General features: G+C 43.8%; 1 protein-coding gene across 1 annotated transcript in view; it reads left to right on the plus strand.

The window, feature by feature from the left end:
* Positions 1 to 18495, plus strand: part of SMPX (small muscle protein X-linked) — a 53275-nt gene extending 34780 nt beyond the window's left edge. Inside the window, exon 5 of the mRNA XM_047716319.1 lies at positions 18097 to 18495. The gene's annotated coding sequence lies outside the window, so the exon portion shown is untranslated. The remainder of the gene's footprint in view (positions 1 to 18096) is intronic.
* The last annotated feature ends 2604 nt before the right edge of the window (positions 18496 to 21099 follow it).

Below are 21099 nucleotides of genomic sequence, written 5' to 3' on the forward strand. Positions count from 1 at the left end.
TTATCTGTCAGGGGAGAGAGAGCCTGGGAATCATTCTGAGCCAAATCCAATTCAATTATGGACCAATTATAGACCTGCTTCCACTGCCAGGAATGGGCCACACCACCAACCCAGCTGGTTTCAGAGCCCCTGGCTGGCAGGGACTCCCCGTATGTGGGTAGAGGAGCTCATGGTTCAGAGAACACAAATTCGCCGAGAGAGTTTGGAGAGCAGCATAGATGGCAAATGCCAGTGTGCCCCCTGAACCTCCTCACCATCTCACTACCAATCTTTCACACTTGACTCCAGACTCCATTTTCCCTCGTGGGTGGCACCCTTTCTCACGATGTGATCAGATTACAAAATGCCAAGAGATGGCAGGCAGGGCTTTGCTCCCGCACTTGTGGTCAGCCCATCACGATCTTGAAGTGCTGGCCAAGGTGCTAACGAGGAACACAGGGCCTGGATACCCACGTCACCACTGACAGCTTCACCAAACATGTAGGAGTTAAAATGCCAAGAAACTTGAATTAAAAACTTGTGATAGGTGAAAATAAAGCTATTTCCATTAAAAATTAAAATGACTTTGTGAAGTTCGGCTGGCACTCCCAGCTGACTGACATCATTTCAGGTCCATATTCTAGCATCCAGTGGCGTTGTTATCCCTCCAGGCTGGCTTTGCGCATCTGATGCGCCAATTTAAGAAGCAAGCTCATCCCTTTCTGTAAACTGAGATCTTGAGGAGAGTGGGGACCAGCCAGCACCAAGGACAGCATCCTGTGGTCTGTGGCAATGGAAACCCTTTAGATGGGCCTCCAGCAGATTCTCACTTTCTCTGGTGTTGGCTTCACACAGAGGGCTTCCTGAAACTCAAACTGCTGGGGCCCACACCCAAAGTTTCTGATTCAGTAGGTCTAGGGTAGCTATGATAATCTGCATTTCTGACAAGTTCCTGTGGGTTGCTGCTGCTGGTTTGGGGACCACAATTTGAGAACAACTGACCTAGAGCCACTAACCAAGACTGTTTAGGCCTAGTCATTTGAAATCTCTAACTAACCCATCATTGGGTCCACAGTTTTATAGCTAGTATCCAAAGGTATAGTGAGAAACTTGGTCAAACTTCTTGGCTGAAATTTTGATACACAAAGCATCAATGTAGCAACAATCATTAATGTTTATGACAGTGCTTCTGAGGGTCAGGCACTGTGCCAACTATTTTACCTTGTGATTCTTAAATGAGTGAGTATACGTAAGAGCTCCATTTTGCAGGTGACAAACCTAAGGCACAGACAGGTTATGTGACTTCCCGCAAGGTAGCCCAACTAGACAATGGGGTAAGCGGGATTCTATCTGACTCTTAACCTTTTACCCCAGGTTAACTCCTGATGTGGCAGATAGGATAAGTGCCATGGAGGTGAAATGTGTTGTGTAAATTCAGAAGGAATTTTTTTTTAATATACCAATGTAATAAATGCTGTTTATGACTTCTTTAAATTCATGTAGTCTTCCAACATATTAATACCCTAATATAATGGATGAGGAATTCTGCCAGTGGCATCAACTCACCTACCAGTCACTTAAGCTGATTCAGCGTTAATTTCTGTAACCGTTAGACACGGTTACAGTGTCTAATCAGACACTGTTACAATCCAACTGTTGTCAAACTAGGGCCCACAGGCGAAATCCTGCCTACCATGTGGTTTCCTTTTAAAACTTTTTACGGTGAGATAATCCTAGATTCACATGAGGTTGTAAGAAATATTACAAAGACATCCCTGGATGCAGTGATTGGGAAGAAAGAAGAAAAATCATTTTTCCAATGTCTATAGAAATATTTCTAAGGAAGGCCTTGTCATGTTTCAAATATATGCAGAGACCAAAAAGCCAGGTTTGATAATCTTCACTTAGGTATACTGTTAGGGCTATCCAGGAAGTAGAAAGAAAACACAAAAGAGGTTCCAAATTTGAACACTTTTCAAGTCCAACACAAGACATGACCAGGATCATAGCTACTTGGCTGACTGAAAAGAAATTGTATGTCAAATATGACATAAGAACTGAAGCCAGTTTCTTTCTGAACAACTGAGTGCCCAGGTCTTGGGCTTTGGGTGGGAATCAGTTGTTTTTATTCTAGTTATCATAGTCTTAGAATCAGGCAGTAGTGAATTGCTGGATACAGTTAGACCTGAGGTCCTCAATGTGGGCTGCACCCTAGGATCACCTAGATTAAACTAACTAACCCAATGAACTAAATCTAAACTAAGCCAATGAACTAATCACCTAAACCAACCCGATGAACTCTTTGAGGGAGGAGTATATTTCATAAGCCTATAAGGTGAGTCTAATGTGCAGCTTGGGTCAGAAGGACTGAGTTAGAGAATGTTTCTCAGTTCTTCCCAGGACAAACCAAAATGAAATGTTTCTTGCTTAGGAAAGTATTTATTTGGTTGAATGTCGAGGTTGCTGGGATGAAAGTCCCTAAGTGTGGAATATAGCCAAGCATTGTTGGAAAGGCCTGGAGCATAGATGTACACTTATTCATAGGGTGATCCAATGGTGAGCCACAGCTTCTGTTTGGGGTAGGACATGTGGAAGAGATAGTGTTATCCAGAATGCCATTGAGTCCAGAGCAATACCCATATTGAAGACAATCTCATCCCCTCTAGTGAGTGTGCTGTGTGCCTTGTCAGTGTTGTGATGTGTATTTAGCCAGCCATATTCTCATAGGTCAGGGGACCATCAGTGTCACTTAGTCCAATCCAGCCCAGTAGGTCCTCTCTATACTCCCCGCTTTCCGGATATGTCCCCTGCACTGGAGAGTCACTTGGGTTTCACTGTGAATTCAGCAACTTTTAAGCCCTGTCCCAATCCATCTCACTCTAAGAACTACCAGGTTGCTGTTCTCTCCAAATAATCCCAGTTGCACCCTTTAGAGTGACTCATTAAGAGGAGAGTCCAAGTAAGTCCCATTCAATTGGAGTTTCTTTTAACTTGTTCAGTCTTTGGGTGTAAACATAATACAAGGGGGTTATGTCTTTTGGTATGATGTGCAAAGCACTAATCGCTGAGTGCTAAAGAGTTGTACTATAAGCTTTGGTTCAAGATCAGTCAGCTATGTTGGCCTGTGCCCACAAAATTGAATCCATGAGTTCTCAAGATGCCAGGTCTCTAATGTCTGGCTGCTGAATATTTCAGAAATGCTCAAAGCAGTATGTTCCTGTGGCTAAGGATCTGGTTTTTGACATAAGTGCCATTTTTTGTGCTTCCCACCAATAACACCTATTCATTGACACATAAAATACAAGAGATGGACTTGGCTTACAGCAACTGTATTACGTGTGTGTGTGTATGTGTGTGTATTTAAATTCCAGCTAGTCAACATACAGTGCCATATTAGTTTCAGGTATAGAATTCAGCGACTCAGCACTTCCATACATCACCTGGTGCTCATCGCGATAAGGGCCCTCCTTCATCCGCATCACCTGTCTCACCCATTCCCCCCCCCCCACCGACCTCCCCTCTGGTAGCCAGCAGTTTGCTCTCTAGAGTTAAGAGTCTGCTTCTTGGCTTTCCTCTCTCTTTTCCCCCCTTTGTTTTATTTTTTAAATTCCACATATGAGTGAAATCATATGGTATTTGTCTTTTCTCTGCCTGACTTATTTCACTTAGCATAAAACACTCTAGCTCCAACCATATCATTGCAAATGGCAAGATTTCATTCTTTTTGATGGCTGAGTAATATTCCATTATAGATATATACCACTTCTTTCTCCATTCATCAGTTGATGGACATTTGGGCTCTTTCCACAATTTGGCTATTGGGCAACTGTATTATCTATTGCTGCATCACAAATTACCCCAAACCCAGCAGCTTAAAACAATAATAAATATTATATCAGAGTTTCTGGGGGTCAGAGATTTAGAAGTGGATGAGCTGGGTGGTTCTGGCCTGGGGTTGCATGAGGTTGCAGTCAAAATGTCAGCTGGGACCACAATCCTCTAAAGCCTTAACAAAGACTGAAAGATCCACTAACAAGATGGTGTACTCACGCCACTGGTTAATGGGTGATGACTGTTATCAGAAGACCTTGGTGCTTTCCCATGTGGACCTCACCAGTGGGCTGCTTATGTGCCCTCACAACACGGTGGCTGGCTTCCCCCAGAGCAAGTAATCCAAGAGACAGCAAGGTGGAACCTGCAGTGGCTTTTATGACCTTGCCTTAGAAGTCACACTCTGTCATTTCTGTTATGGCACTGATTACCCACGTCAGTCCTGTTCGGTATTGGATGGGACTACATAAGGGTATGAATACCAGGAGGCAAGATTTACCGGGGGCCATCTGGGAGGATGCCTGCAATAGCATCCTTCTTTTTATAACTTTTCTATTATGTTATGTTAGTCACCATACAGTACATCATTAGTTTTTGATGTAGTGTTCCATGATTCATTGTTTGCAGATTACACCCAGTGCTCCATGCAATATGTGCCCTCCTTAATACTCATCACTGGGCTCACCCGTCTTCTACCCCCCTTTCCTCTAAAACCCTCAGTTTGATTCCTGGAGTCCACAGTTTCTCCTGGTTCGTCTCCCCCTCTGACCTCCCCCGCTTCATTTTTCCCTTCCTTCTCCTAATGTCTGTTTTTTTAAACCAATGAGAACACTGAGGTCCAGAGAAGTGAGGTTTGCCCAAAGTCACGTAGCCTTAACATTTCAATATTTGTTTTTCTTTCAACCCCACCGATCCTTACCACCCACAATTTCTTGTATTTATTTAAAACACCAAATGTTGTTTATCTTTGGGAAGATTGGAAAGATTATTTCCAAATGTGAAGCCAGTTTCCCTGATGTTTTAACAGAGGAAGCCTTCAGAAACCAGACAATGTATAAGCCAAGTGTATATTCCAAGCACTCAGGAAAGGTTTTTCTTCACTTCCTTGAGTCATTAGGGAGGAAGTGCTCCAGAAGGAGGGAGAAAAAAAAAAGCAGAACCTCTAAGGGAAGGCAAATCCAGAAGACAACTAAAAATCCAGTGTTTGAGGAATAAATTTTACCTTTTGCATGCTGTTCTCACTCCTTGGCTTATTTCCATATTATGATGTTTCCCAGCTCTTTCTTTTGATTTCTGAGGGTGAAACAGAACAAGAAAAGAAGAAATAAGGAAAGAGCAGAGACAATCCCCCAAAATCAAACCAATGACAAGGCCACCCTCCTTAGGAGTTTGTGTTTCATTAATCCCAGATAAAGGGCAGTGATCTGACCAGAGGGACTCCCTAGGAGAATACAGAATTTTTTTTTTCTGGAAAAACTGTCTCTGTCTCTGAAAACACACACACACACACACACACACACACACACACTTAGATTTTTAAACACAAAACCCGGAACTGATCAATATTATCAGTCCTTATCTCTTGAGGATCCTCTTTGAAACGACCATCTTCTAAGAAAGACAACAAGAAAGAAACCTTTTCTTTATTCTCTGTTCCTTTTCTATCAGTTAAAAAACGACAAGGCCTGTCATCCCTGATCACTGTAACTAGTCAGGAGACAGGACGACTCTCTCCCTGCCTGACCTATTTTGTCTAATGGGGCCCACTCCTTTGCCCTCTGCCACGCTACCTTCTCTCCTGAGTTCCATTTATAGCAGGGCTTCATTAATGGTTAAGTCGTTAGGAGCAGATCTGTCTCCTTCCCAAGGCTTATTTCCCCTATTCAATAAATTAAGCCTTGGGATCGGAGAGACTGTCCATTTCTGCTCAATTTAAGCTCACATTCTTCCTAACCCACAAAATACTGCGAACTGACAGGTGAGAGCTTGGTATGAGTTCCCAGTGCCTCCCCAGCAGTCTGTGGTCACTTGGGATTTGTTTCGTATTTAGTTCTCCGAGTAATGCTTGTGTGACCCACAGGAATTTTCCTAAGCCCTTGATGAAAGTCTCGGATCTGGAGCTGAAATGCTTCAGCTTCGCTGAGGAGCCCTTGGGTCTTTGCTAATGGCGAAGTGCCTCCTTTCTCAATCCTCAGGCAAGAGCCCTTGGACAAGTGCTAGGAGGTTCTGACATGTTTGACCCCTCTCCTCACCTTGAAAGAAGGTTTGCAAAGCTCCATTCACCCGCCAATCTTGCTGCTGTCACACAGGTGACCTAACCGAACAATTGGAGCATTAATGGCCCACAGCTGTCAAAGTGACCTGTGCACTTCCCTTCTCAAAGCCTTTTCTCACTTGTTTTTAGTTGTCAGAGCCCTGCAGTCAACAGACCTTTCAAAAAAAAAAAAAAGAAAAATCACAAAAGTGATAATGTCACTGCCTGCTGAACATCCTTCAGTGGCTCCCCACCACCCTCAGGTCCCGCGTGAACTGGCTCACACTCAACAGTTTTTCCCCATCTTGCATTTCGGCTCCACTCAGAGCATTCCTTGCTCCAAGCCTAGCGAACTTCTCCCAGTTCATGGAGGTGCCATGCTGACACGAGGCCGCTACACATGCTCAGAATATTCTTCTCAAGTCTTTCTCCCATACCCATTACTGGCTGCCTCCTACCCCTCGTTGAGTCTCAGTTGAAATAGACTTTCTGAAAAGCCCTTCCATGGCCTCTTAACTGGATAGCACCCACAGCGGCTATCATTTATTTTATTATGACTGTCCTTCTAGACGTTCAGTTTCTTGAATGGGAATAACGTGTCCCCTAGGGTAGCCACAGTGTCTAATACATTTTCTCATGTATGATGTAACCAAATTAAAGCCAGGCATTTTGGTATCCACCTTAAGACCATTTAAGCACATCTAAGCCCCAAGCCACATCTGAAAGAAGCGTAAGTTGGTTGCCAAAAATGGCCTCAAAAATGAATGCAGATTTCATCTAAGCAGGGTTTACATTGTAAAACACACGGTAGAACTAGCCCAAAAGTCTATTGACTTGATTCGTGATCAGCCCAAGATCCCTTCACCCTTCAGACCTCTTACCCCAACTATCTCTTCGTTATTTCCCTGAAACCCAATTATCCACTGACTGCCCCAGCTGTTCTTTTTTCTGTAATTTCGACTCAGGTCACTTGTTTCAATTCTCCACTCCAGCCACTCAGACCTCCACCAACCATCGGCACCACAACGAGCTTCAAGCCAAGATGACAAAGACTGAATCTTGCTTGGAAGGCAAAGGGGAGGAAGGGATGTGCTGAACTTAAAAGCTTTTTTGTGGGACTTGTAAGATTTTTTCCCCCTTCTTTTGCTACATGGGAGGCACTCTGCTAAATGCTTTAATAAGTTATGCTCCCGACAACCCTATACGCTTGATACTATTAGTATCCTGCACTTCAAAAGAATACCTGCCCAAGGAGACGCAGCTAGGAAGCAGGGGAGCCGGGATCTGAAGGCAGAGTCTATGCTAAAATGTCTCCACAGTAGGTACTCCCTAAACATTAGCTGAGCATTTAAAGAGGGTCCCACCTGGGAACCGTTCTGGTGGCTGGCAAGGCAAAAGGGTGTGGACCCCTTCTCTGATGAATTGATTGCAAGTACATGTCAAAGCTTTATTTCAAAGTTGTTTAAAGAGGGGGAGGGGGAGATACAGGCTTCCAGTCGTGAGCTGCAAAAGTCACGGGGATGAAGGTACAGCCCAGGGAACAGGATCAGTAGTACTGTAGGCATTGCACGGTGACAGACGCTAGCTACACCTGTGAGCACAGCATAGCATACTTGTTGAAACACTATTCTGCCCACCTGAAACTAATGTAACACTGGGCGTCAACCAAACTTCAATAAAACAAACAAAACCAAAGTTGCTTAAAGAGGCTTCAAAAGGCTAGTAATAGGAAATAATGTGGTTAGATAACCCTGTTAGACCAGGTAGGAGTGGTCATTAAACCCTGTTACAAGGCTAATTTAGTGAGGTAGGTAAATCTCATTTCCCCAGGAGGGGCTCTTAATCTAATTAAAGGTGATCAGAAAATCATTCTTATGTTTTATCAGAAATGCACCACAAGGGACGACTCATCACACCAGAGCACCCAGCTGTCCCAGCTCTGGTTTGGGATCATTTTCTTTCACAGAAGCATTTCTCAACCTCAGCAATATTCACATTTGGGCGGGATGACTCTTCCGGGTGGGGGTTTTCCAGGCCCTGGAGGATAATTAGAGCATCCCTGGCTTCTACCCACCGGATGCCAGGGGCACCTCCTCCTCCTGGACATTGGAACCAAGAATGTCTCTACATATTGCCACATGCCCATGGGAGGGGGCAAAACACCACCCCACACATTGAGAATGACTCTTCTAGACCCTGTGTTCTTAAAGTGTAGTCCACAGACCGAAAGTAACGGCATCTCTCAGAAGGCTGCTAGAAATACACAACCGAGGCCCCACCCCAGACCTCCTGAGTCAGAATCTGCAGTTTAACTAGATCCCTGGGTGCTTCCTATGGACATTAAAGACTGAGAAGCCCTTCTAGGCCAGTGGTTCTCAACCCTGCCTGAGCATCAGAGGCCTTGGGGAACTTTAAAGAATACTGCTCATGACCTCAGAGACTGACGTCGTTGGTCTGGGGGCAGCTGGGGCCTTGGGATTTTTTTTAAAGAGTTTATTTATTTATTTGACAGAGATCACAAGTAGGTAGAGAGACAGGCAGAGAGAGAGGAGGAAGCAGGCTCCCTGCCGAGCAGAGAGCCCGATGCGGGGCTCGATCCCAGGACCCTGAGATCATGACCTGAGCCGGAGGCAGAGGCTTTAACCCACTGAGCCACCCAGGTGCCCCTGGGGCCTTGGGATTTAAAAAAAAACTCCATGAGATTCTAACTTGCAGCCAAGTTTATGCTTCTTGTTCTGGGTAGTTTAAAAACAACCTGCCCTACAGCTTTGGGAGTGATTTCCAAAAGCCTATAAATGTGACCTTACCTCTCCAAAGGGATGCTTCTTTCCTTCCCATGAATATCCTTCTTTTTTGACCTCTTATCCCTTTTAAGATGATAGAATTCAAGTCCTTTGATGATGGGTTTCAAAAGGTAGGGTCTGGCTGTAACTAACTTAAAATCATGGCTGGAATAATTTGGGGGAAAGAAAATGAAGGCACTTGTTTAACCTTCCCAGGTAACTTCTTAAATAAGTAAAAGCCGTATAGTCAGTGATACTGTCATAGCGCTGTCTGGTGGCAGATGGGAGCTACACTTGTGGTGAGCATAGCATAATGGGTAGACTTGTCCGATCACATATGTTGTACACTTGAAGCTAATGTGACATCGTGTGGCAACTACACTCAAATAAAAAAAAATTTAAAAACTTTAATTAAAAAAAGAAGAGCCAGCAGAATCATCTCTCAAAATCTTACTAATTTAAAAAAAATGTCTGTACTTGAAAAAAATCCAAACGTTAAACAGCAAGCTCTATCAAGAAAATTGTTTTGCATGAAATGTGCAATTATATAAAGAGCCCATGAAAATTTGGAAGCAAAACACTAACACCTTAATAGATAAACAGATAAAGGAAATGAAGTCACAATTCACAAAAGTGGATGTATAATTAGAGAAGCATGAGAAAATGTGTAGCCTCGCTAATAATCAAAGGGATGCTCCATGAAAAAAGAGTTAACAATTTTCTTCTTATAATATTCACCAAGAGGAGTGGGAAAATGATCATGAAACAGACGCTTGCTTATTCCCTCCATAGATACTGAGTGTCTTCCGTATAGGAGGCACCCCGCTAGCCTACACAATGAGGGTGTGGGGCTTAGTAAATGGAGAAAGTTCCAGCCATGACAAATTTCTATCTCCCCCAGCCCAGTTAGGCCTTGATGGAAGCCATCCTAAAGAAAATGTTCATGTGGAAAAAGCTTTGTTCATTTATGATAGCAAAACTGATAAAAAACCCAAATGCCCATTAATAGGATTATGATTAAGTAAACTCTAGGGTGTCCACTTGATGAAATACTACAGACACTATTTGTGAATTAATGAATGATTAATGAAAAAAGAATACAAACATCAGAAAACCAGAAGAATGATTCAGTAATAAAGTCAATTTTGAAAACACTACATGGTGTCATCCCCACCACCCCAACACACAATATACATCTGTCATATTTAAAGCTCTGAGGATAAAAGATCTGTATGTACTCTGTAAACTCTAGAACACTTATGGAAGAAATTGAACATGATACAAAGAAATGGAAAAACGTTCCATGCTCATGGGTTGGAAGAACAAACATTTTTAAAACATCTATACTACTCAAAGCAATCTAGTTAGTATCCAAAATGTAAAAAGAACTTACTAAACCCAACACCCCCAAACCAAATAATCCCGTTAAGAAATGGGCAGAAGACATGAAGAGACACTTTTCCAAAGACATCCAGATGGCTAACAGACACATGACAAGATGCTCAACATCACTCATCTTTAGGGAAATACAAATCCAAACCATGATGAGATACCACCTCACACCAGTCAGGATGGCTAAAATTAACAACACAACAAATAACAGGTGTTGGCCAGGATGTGGAGAGAGGGGAACCCTCTTACACTGTTGGTGGGAATGCAAATTGGTGCAGCCACTCTGGAGAACAGTATGGAGGTTCCTCAGAAAGTTAAAAATAGAGCTACTCTATGATCCAGCAATTTCACTACTCAGTATTTACCCAAAAGATACAAAAATACAGATTCAAAGGGGTACATGCACCCTGATGTCGATAGCAGCATTAGCAACAACAATAGCCAATCTATGGAGAGAGCCCAAATGTCTATTGACTGATGAATGCATAAAGGTGTGGTGTATGGGACGCCTGGGTGGCTCAGTTGGTTGGACGACTGCCTTCGGCTCAGGTCATGATCCTGGAGTCCTGGGATCGAGTCCCGCATCGGGCTCCCAGCTCCACGGGGAGTCTGCTTCTCTCTCTGACCTTCTCCTCGCTCGTGCTCTCTCTCACTGTCTCTCTCTGTCTCAAATAAATAAATAAAATCTTAAAAAAAAAAAGAAGGTGTGGTGTGTATATATACAATGGGATATTATGCAACCATCAAAAAGAATGAAATCTTGCCATTTGCAATGACGCGGATGGAGCTAGGGTGTATTATTCTAAGCGAAATAAGTCAGTCAGAGAAAGGTATACGATTTGATCTCACTCATATGTGAAGTTTAAGAAGAAAAATAGATGAACATATGGGAAAGGGGAACAACAGGAGAGAGTGACACAAGCCATAAGGACTCTTAATCATAGAAAACAAACCGAGGGTTGCTGGAAGGAGAGGGGTGGGGTATGGGCTAGGCTAGATGGGTGATGGGGATTAAAGAGGACACTTGTGATGAGCACTGGGTGTTGTATGTAAGTGATAAATCACTGAGTTCTACTCCTGAAACTAATATTGCACTGTATGTTAACTAATTAGAATTTAAATTAAAAAATGAAAGAAAATAAAGCTCTTAGCAGCCGTAAAACTTAGAAAATGCTTTATCTTTGTTTTTAACCCAGTCTTTTTCCATTTATCTGACCATGGCAAGTTTTTTTTCCCTCTTCCCTTCCTTTTCTTTCAAAAGTGAAACTTGTTTTTTTGTCTCTTGGAACTAGTATTTCTCAAATAAACCGACAAAGCAACCAACCCTTGAGGATATGCTGGCAGATCCAGTAGTGTTGAAAAGCTATGTACAAATAAAAGTCATACATGCTATATACACACATACATAGAAAAAAATCCATCAGGCTGTTCCCTTAAGATTTGTGCATTTACTCGACAAAAAAAATATTAAAAAAGAAATACTGCTAAATTCTGAGAAGGCAAGAAATACTTTTTAAGTTGAATTTTGGTGTCCATCAGAACAAGTACAAGAATGTTTAAGTCTAATTATTGATACACTACAAATGTATTTCTTTGTATCAGTTGTTCCTGCAAGGTGTCTCCAATACTGTCAATACATACAGATGACTTGTGCCCATTTTATAGGAGTTTTGAAAAAGAGTTTTAGCATTGGGGAAAGAGCTCCAGACAGGCTTTTTAATCCTGGACCAGCCATTAATTAGTGTGATTTTGGACCAGTGATTCAAACCCTCTGGATTTTAATTTCCTAATTTCTAAAATGAGGAGCAGTATTACAATTCTAGTTCTGCTCATCTTCAAAAAGTTTTAAAGCTTTGTAGTTCTATCTTTGCCTGAAAGAACATCAAATGCTAGGTTTTTATTTGAATACTGAGTCCTTGGACCTCTTGGTACCATCATCAGTTACTGCAAAAACAAATGAAAAAGGTCAGTCAGCTCTAAGGTCATCTCCATGGCAATGTGTTTTATAGGACACCTTAGAAGAGAGAGACAGAGAGCAGTAGATTTATTTTATTGGTTCTGTTAATCTTATGTCAAGTAATTGGTTTACCATTTGGATGTTCCAGAACTTGTGGACTGCCATAGATCTGTTGCCAGATGTTTCTAAAGAGGATGTTGGATATTTCTGATGCAAGCACCATTGTCTCTAGGCCTTGAATGCTCAGGCCTAAACAACACAGAAGGGGGTCGCCATCTTTGGAACCTCTGAGAATCTCTTGGATAGGATACCAGTCTACTCCATTTGTTTTATCACTTTGCCTACCGTTGTTGCTGGTGAGCTCTGCTTTGCGTGGGAAGTCTTGGGTCAGTGTTTCTTCAGTAAGTCACTGTCCCCCCTTAGAAACAGGGAGGTCTGCGCTCTGCTGGATGGAGAGAAACTGACCACAAAATCAGGGGCTGCCAGTGATGACTGGTCTCGTTGGCCCTTTTCTCTGCTAAAATCTCCCCAAACAAGTTCAATGTTGTCTCAGCTGCCGGCTGTCAACTCTGGCTTGATTATCCAGTACAACAAGTTCTCAATACAATAGGATTAACAAAAAAACAAAACAAAACAACCCCCCCCCCCCAAAAACCTTCTGAACTTGTTTTACTGAGATTTGACCTGGACACACATTTTCCCTTTTCTTTACTCAAATTCTCCATGTCCAGCACAGAACACTGTTTGAATCTGGATTTTAGGTGCAGAATTTTGCAAAAAAAAAAAAAAAATCCTGCTGTTTGTGCTTTTTCTCATCTTCCCTGCTTTTACTAGTTATTGGTAGAAACTTTGAGTTTTCACTTTCTCCACCAAAGGCTTCCTGATGGACAAAAGCCAATTTGGGTGGATGCTTCATAGTTTAAGAAAAATGTTTTTAAAGTTTTTACTTAAAGTTTTGTTTCTTTTACCTTCTGAGTGGCTGCTTGGGATCAAAGAGAATTCCGGGTTTGGAGTTAAGTGCGGTGCACTTCCTCCTGCTTCCCTGACTCTGGCGCGGGAGGTTCCAGAGGGCCCCGGGTGTAGCTTGTGCCACCTTCCTCCCCACACAGGCATCGACAGGGGCCACTGTGTGTGAACATTCTGTATCAACTCAGAGGATCCTACCGACGCCCTCTAACCAATTCCAAAGCTTCTGCCAGTTGGCGCCGGGGGCATGGTCAGCCATTGATTGCATATGGAACCAGACAGAGTACGAGGTACACCCTTTCTCTTGACGACTTTTGAGTGCCACTGTGTTTATGGCTCTCTGATTTAGCACTCCCTAGGAGGAAGTAATCACTGCACAGTCCCCGAGTGTCTGGTTAAAGGACTAAATGCAGACAAGTGTTGAGTGGACTCTGTTTCATAAATGATGTATGAGGGACCATGGTCACTATGACTAACACAGCTATAAATGGGTCATGGCAAGGCGTAAACATCACATGCTCCTCAGCCTGGACTTAGGGTGACACTGGGGAGACATGTGGTATCATCACCCTGTACCAACCAAAGTGTGTTCTTCCCAAGTGTAAACTAGAAGTGGGCCCATGTCTTTTTGATTTGGGTACCAAAGGTGCGTGGGATATCTGGAGATTGGCTTTTCAGCAGGGTGCCTGACAGCCCCCATCGTTCTTATGAATGTCCCTACAGGAGAACAGGACACAGCCCAGTAGCTGACAGCTGCTGTCTAGGCAGCAAAGCGGCGTGGCCCGGGATGCCGCCCAACACACTTGCATTCCAACAACCCGACAAACAAGTGTGCTTTGCAGCATGAGCACTTTTAGCTCTGGATCCTTTCCCATTGTTCCCATTTGTAAAATTGAGCCCTGACCCCAATTCTCCAAATTCCCGCATTCTGGTATTCTGGTAACTGACAGGTATTCCGAGAATACACTGAGTCCCACAAGGCCAAGGATGGAGTCTCTGGTCCTTTGGGGACTTGGCAGGGCTGGAAGGACCATATGTGACCATAGCCATATGCAGTGTCCTGTGTCCAGGGTTGCTGGGTCCTCTTGGATTCCACTGCGACCCAGGAGGGAGAAGGAAAGCTGGGGGGGGGGGACAGGGTTGTCTGCAGAAGGACAAATGCCATGACTCCACTGTCCCATCAGCTGCCTCCTGCCTGGCTCCTTCTAGAAGGGAGAACAGAGTTCACACTGTAGATTAAATGAAGTAACTGTGTCAAGCGGCACGCATTAGGTGGTCAGAACTGACACCATCAGCGGCTTCTCCACCCCCATATGAAGCACAGGCCAGTGATTTGGGCACAGGGGCCCCCTCTTCCACCAGCTTCCACATGCTCCCCATGGCTTGTGGGCCCGGCAAGTGAAGGGGAAAGAGCACAGTTCCCCTGGGAAGTGTGTTGCATAAAGAATTCCACGCATTTATTTTTCTAAACCATCTGGCCCTCTTACAGTGGCAACGATGATCTGGGAAGACTGGGTCAACATTTCCCTGTGTTTCCAAAACTGTCTCAAAATCAGAGATCCACAAGCTGACCCCAGTCATGGGGTCCCTGAAGGATCATGGTAAATGGTTCATCCTATACGTCTCGGTCTGGCCATAATTTCATCCGCAAGGGACATATATGTGGTGGTCAAATTCCAGATGAAGCTTGTCGCAGAAATGGCTCCCATTTCTGGGTTGCAGATGGCACTTCACAGTCTGGACACTTCTGGGAGAGAAATCACACCTCACAGAAGATGCGTCAGTGACAATTTGCTATGACTCATCACTCCCTCCATGCTGCTCAGAGAAGCCGAAGGAATGTCTCAGCTTTGAGTGCAGATTGTTGTGAGTCTCTCATTAAGCCAGAGGGACTGGCCGTATGTCACCTAGCACAGTCACCACAGCAGTCAGATGGCTTGAGCGGCCCATGATGGGGCTGAAGCCAGGTCCCAGGGCGGGTGTGACAGCACCATGGTGACCCAGCACACCAAATCAACACTCCTGGGGTACCTGCGTGGTCTCTCGCTCATTCCTGCTGCCTCATGCCGATGAATGTGGCTTTGGCTGTAAGTGCAAGTCCAGTTCTCCTCCTGTTCTCATGTCTCCAGTGGTCCCGCTCGTCAGTCCTCAGGGCCCTGCTGTGGGCCAGGTGCTGTGATAGGCAGTGGGATGTGGCAATGAATAGGACATGTCCACACGCTCCTGGAGGTGACAGCTTCGTGGCAGGACAGCTATGTAGAAAAGACGAGAGGACAGAAAGGACGCCTAGAACAGATAATTACCATGCAGCGTGTTATGCGGAGAGTCAAGGTCAGAAGCCGGGGGCCAGGGGACTCTAGTCCAAAGTTCTAAGCACAGAGGGAGAGGCCTGAGGGCTCTTCTCATGTTACAGAAGCAGTAGGTGTCCGGCAAACCCAGAGTGTGGGGTGCACAAGGGACAGTGATCAGATACAAACCAGCTGGAAGGCCCGGATGAGGCTGCGAAGTAGCTGGTCAACAAAATCCAGTTCAGCCAGAGGTCCTGCACTGGGAAGGAATTAGTATCTTGCTTCTTCTTGGTGACTGGCATGGACCAAAAACTGAGTTTCTATTTAAAAAAAAATGCTAAAGAAATATGAGAGCCTGTGTTGACTGCTGTTGGTAATGTCTTCAGCTGTATAATTATTAATCTTTCCCTCTCTCTGCCTCTGGTTTGCATACCATCCCAAACTTCCCTGTTAGAGGTGTGGAAAAAGCCCCAGAGTCAAAACACCTGAGTTCAAATGCCAGCTTGTCTTTGCTTCCAGCTGTGAGACTTGGAACCCACTCCCTTTGCCTTTTGACCTCTATGTATTTCGTCTCAGCAATGACTACAGGCCTACTTTGGAGACACCGTGGGTTTGGTTTCAGGCCATTGCAATCAAGTGACTGAAATGAACTTTTTGGTTTCCTAAAACATGACTTATAAAAGTCATGTTTACACTATTTTGCAGTCCATTAAGTGTGGACTAGCATTAGGTCGAAAAAACCAATGTACATGTCTTAAACAAAATACATTATTGCTACAAAACTGCTAACCATCATCCGAGCTTTCAGCAAGTTGTACTCTTTTTGCTGGTGGAGGGTCCTGCCTTGGTGTGGATGGCTGCTGACAGATCAGGGCGTTGCGGGCTGAAAGCTGGGGTGGCTGTGGCCACTTCTTAAAATAAGACGAGAGTGAAGTCTGCCCCAACAAAGGACTTTTCCTTTATCTCAAACAGTTAGAGGCCACTGTAAGGTTATTAACTGGCCTGATTTCCATCAGGTTATGTCTCAGGGAATAGGGAGGCCCGAGGTGAGCGAGACAGCGGGAGGACTGGTCGGTGGAAGAGTCAGAAGGCACACAGCGTTTGTTAAGTTTGCCCCCTTCCATGGGCACGGTACACGGCACCCCGAAACAATTACAATAGTAACATCAAATATCATTGATCACAAATCGCCCTAACAAATATAATGATGAGAACGTCTGGACTATTGTGGGAATTTCCAAAACGTGGCAGAGACACGAAAAGAGCAGATGCTGTTGGGCAAACGACGCCAACGTATCTGCTCAACACAGGGTTGCTGCCACCCTTGAGTTTGTAAAAAATGCAGTATCTGCAAAGTGTGATAAAGCGAAGCACAAGAAAACGAGGTGTGTCCATATCAACAGAAGCTGTGTGGCAGCAATGCTGTAACTGTTCAATGACACAATGGGCTCTAAGAAAAAAACACAGGAAAGCAAAGCTTTCTAAAAGACCTCGGCTACTGAACTCTCCTCAGGGCTCCCTGGCCATGACTGTGTCCCATGGCTACCCCTACTTTGGAGAGACACCAGGAGGTAGAGTGTTTGGTCACTAGCCTTTGTAGTAGAGAAAAACAAGGGTGAAGGTAGTTGAGAACGGATATGGAGAGACCCCCAGCTGTAGTGTCAGCCCCGGCAGCCAGAGATCTTTGTTTGTGTAGTTTTATTTCTCCAGCCACTGACAATAAAAAAATGTGAGCATTCCAGTTAGAAAAGATTCAACCCGTTCACATAAGTAAAGGATACAAGGAATGACACCCAGGAATAATGGAAAATAAATGTGTAAATAACGTCAAGTGATCTTTGCATTCCAAGAGACTTGAAAAGAAATGGCACCATATCCATTAGCCAGAGGAGCATAAACAACCGCCCCCCCCCCCCAAATCCAATGGCTTAGAACAAAGCCATTTATTACCCTGGATCACATGTTCATGGCTCAGCTGATTTAGGCTGGGCTCACTTGCGCATTGGGATCAGCTGGGGGCTCTGTGCTAGATGGGGCTTGGTTGGGGCAGATGAGCTGGGGTGGCTCAGCTGCACATGTTTCTCATCCTTTTCCTGGATCAGCAGGCAGGCCAATGGCAGATGTGCAAGAGAGTTAGCAAACACATGTGACACCTCTTGAGGTCCAGGGTCAGAACTGGCAAACCATCACTTCTGCCTCATCCTGTTGGCTGAAGCAAGTCTCATGGCCAAACTTAGACAGGAGGAATTTATACCCTATCTACGATAGTAGGAAACTAAAAAGTTATATGGCAATGGGGATGGATACAGGGAGGGGTAGAGAACTGGAGCCATGATTGCAAATTTACCACAAGCACCAAAAGTCTTGCAAGTTGTAACCATAAGGTTAACATTATACTCTAATTCTCTCAGAAGGAAGCCATCCTAATTTAGTTTGGAGTTACTTAGATCACTAAAGCCCGAGCTGATGGTTATACCTACTCAGAGTTCATGTTACATCCACAGAAACAAGAGATGAAGTTTCCAAGTGAAAATGCAGTCTTCAATCTTGACTTTCACCTATCATACAGATTTTCAAGCTATCCCTAAACGTATCTCATGAAAACAAAACTAATGCTTCCTTTTTTTTTTCTTTTTCTTTTTGCAGGCTTGATGTGAAGAACTGAAGAGAAAGAATGGTTTCAAATGAAAAAAGCTCATGAAAACATTTTATATATTTGTATGAAGATTATGAGCCTCCTGAACGCCTGAGACTCCGACAGAAATGTCTTGTTTGTACATTTATATCTCTGCCTTCTAGTTGGCTGCACTATTTACTATAATTTATCTTCATGTTTGGCACCTTGCAAAGTAAATCAGCTCAAGAATTCACCAACTGGAGGGTGTGCTTTTGAGGAGGAACAGGATTTTACAGAGAGGGATAAGGCAATATGCATAACAATGATTTTGATAGAAAGTTCTCTATACCGTATTTTGACCAATATTTGGAATGTATTTTAGTTCTTCACATCCTAAATCATATCAATAAACTTTTTATGAGTTCAAACTTGAGTAAATATAAAATGTGAATCTAGATGAAATTAATTTTCATATCTTCAGATGGCTACATATTCCCCTACACGGAGAGAAATGAGATCTGGGCCAGCCAGGGGTGCGTGGGTGGCTTAGTCAGTGAAATGTCTGGCTCTTGGTTTTGGCTCAGGTCATGATTTCATGGGGGCTGAGATGGAGACCTCTGTTGGGCTCCACACTCAGTGGGGAGTCTGCTTGAAGATTCTCTCCCTCTGTCCCTTCCCCCACTAACACTCTCACTCACTCTCTCTGAAATAAAAAAATAAATTAATAAATATTTTTTTAAAAAAGAGCCAGCCAAATCCCACATTGCTTACAGGGGGCTTCTCCTTCTGAATAACTGGGTAGCATGGATAAAACTATGGCTCACCGATGATGGCAAATGAAGTTAAATATTGCCTTAGGAACTGGGCATCGTTGATATTCCTCCTCCAAGGACGACCTTTACAGTGAATGCCTTTTACTTCCATAGAGGCTCAGAAATTTCCTTTGCCCAGACAAGAGAGAGTTCATCAAAAGGCACAACAAAATAAAGCTGAAAGATCAGGATGAAAGAGAGGGGCAGTTCATACCTTAGTCATCCAAAGAAAGGTGAAATGTGTCTCCTTATTGCTAAGATGGAGAGTCTTTGTGAAACTTAATCAGTGCCCAACGCTATCATAAACCAGAAAGAGCCACCCATGTCCCTCTAGAGTCTTCTGATCTTTCCAGATGCCAGAGCGACTTCACAGTGTGAAGACCCGAGGAACCAGATTCTGGGAACCACACTATCTAAAAGGCAAGTGTGGCACCTGTCTGATATGCAGAGAACCCAGCACCATGACTTTTTGCCTTGCTTCAGGGCCTCTCATTCATAACAAAACAAAACAAAAAAAACCCAGACATACTTCTAAACATCTGAAGCAAAAATTAGCCTTTAGCTTTTCTGTTTTGTAGAGATCAGTTTCCCCAAGCAGGACTGTCATGCGCACACACGTGACTGGCTGTAGATTCAGTAGGGCGTGATGAGTCTAGGTTTTCCTGAAAGGGTGGCCATCTGGTTGCGGGTCCCAGGTATCTCTCTGGGCTATGGCTCAGCCTGGAGATCTAAATCTAATATAGACACATGGCAGGAGAATATCAGAACAGAACTTGCTTGCCTGGCCTGCCTAATCGTCTGTCAGCAGAACAGGTCCTAAATAACATGGCATTGTGTTGCCTCAGGCCATTCTGCTCCTTCCTAATTAGGGTAGTTGGGTAGGGTTTTTTTTTTTTCTAAATCTCTGTGTTCCTTTTGTTTATTTATAAACGATCCATATTCAGTTTCAAAATGACATTCTGGTTGGATGTTATAGAAGCTGTCTTCACATTTTCCTGCAGTCTCCCAAGTCAAATGTGAAGCATAATACAGAGTGGAGGCATCAGACAAATTCAGCGATCTGTGGAGAGCTTTTAATTTACTACATATTTTATTTTGCTAAGGCATAAATTCACTGTATTTGGGATTTAGCAAGTTCCACATTCTATCATCCATCGGACAGCACATATAATGTAGGAAAAACAGTATATTTTCAATGAAGTTATTTTAAAAATTCACTAAATGGCTTTTTAAAAACCCGTATATCATGTTGAAACAGCCTTATTTATCTTATGCGTTTGTAATCAACCAATTATTACGCAACTTTTCCATGGGGAAGAAACCAGATAAAAGTAGTTGAAGGCTCGTGAGGAGAGAGAACAAAACTAGAAATGACATCAGTTTGAGCAATTAAAGTAAAGCATAAGGTACAATAGCATTTTTAGTACAAGTGCTGTAAATGGTACGAGTGTCAGCTGTTCCGCTGACAGGTGGGGATGTTTGAGTGTGATCACAGTCGCTCCACCCACACTGCCTGGCTACCTACTCTGTTGCAGGCTCTCTGTTGAGTGCTGGGAGGTGCACGGCACATTCACCCAGAAGATCACCTTGCTTCAACCACCCCTCCTCATATCCCTTCTCCCCGCTCCCTCCCCGGATGGGATTTCCCCATACTGTGCTTGAGTGAGTGAAAGAGAAGGCCCTTTGAGGTTCAGGACTGTGTGAGACACTTGAAAAGCTTCTCCCTTTGGAGCAGAAGCCATCTGGAATAAGCAGGGCTCTCCAAAATCTTCTCAACCACATTTTTTAAATGATCTTTACATTTTAAGAGCACAGATTGGAAGGTAATTAGCTTTGCTTCCAAGGTCACTTCCTGAGTAGCTGAATGACAAAGTAGAATTTTAAAAGTTAGGCCCAGGGCATTGGACATGATAATTACTCAAATGAATCCCTCATTTCCAACTAGAACAGTTAGAGGATTTATAAAAAGCCTCTCATTTTTGATAAGGAACACTACTAATCTGAACGTACCATCCCATGCAGCTACCACTCTGACGTTCTTGGGCTGACACACAATTAGGGCTCCCTCCTCTGAGATAAGACATGGAAAGTTTCATGAGGAATGAGAACAGGGCTCATCTGGATTCAAGGACCTCAGGTTGATCAATTACAACTAGTTCCCCTTGAAGGGGTGTGGCATCACCCAGTGCTTTGCAATCTAGCTTGAACTAGAAACCGCAT

This window comes from Lutra lutra, chromosome X, assembly GCF_902655055.1.
Source record: "Lutra lutra chromosome X, mLutLut1.2, whole genome shotgun sequence".
NCBI lineage: Eukaryota > Metazoa > Chordata > Mammalia > Carnivora > Mustelidae > Lutra > Lutra lutra.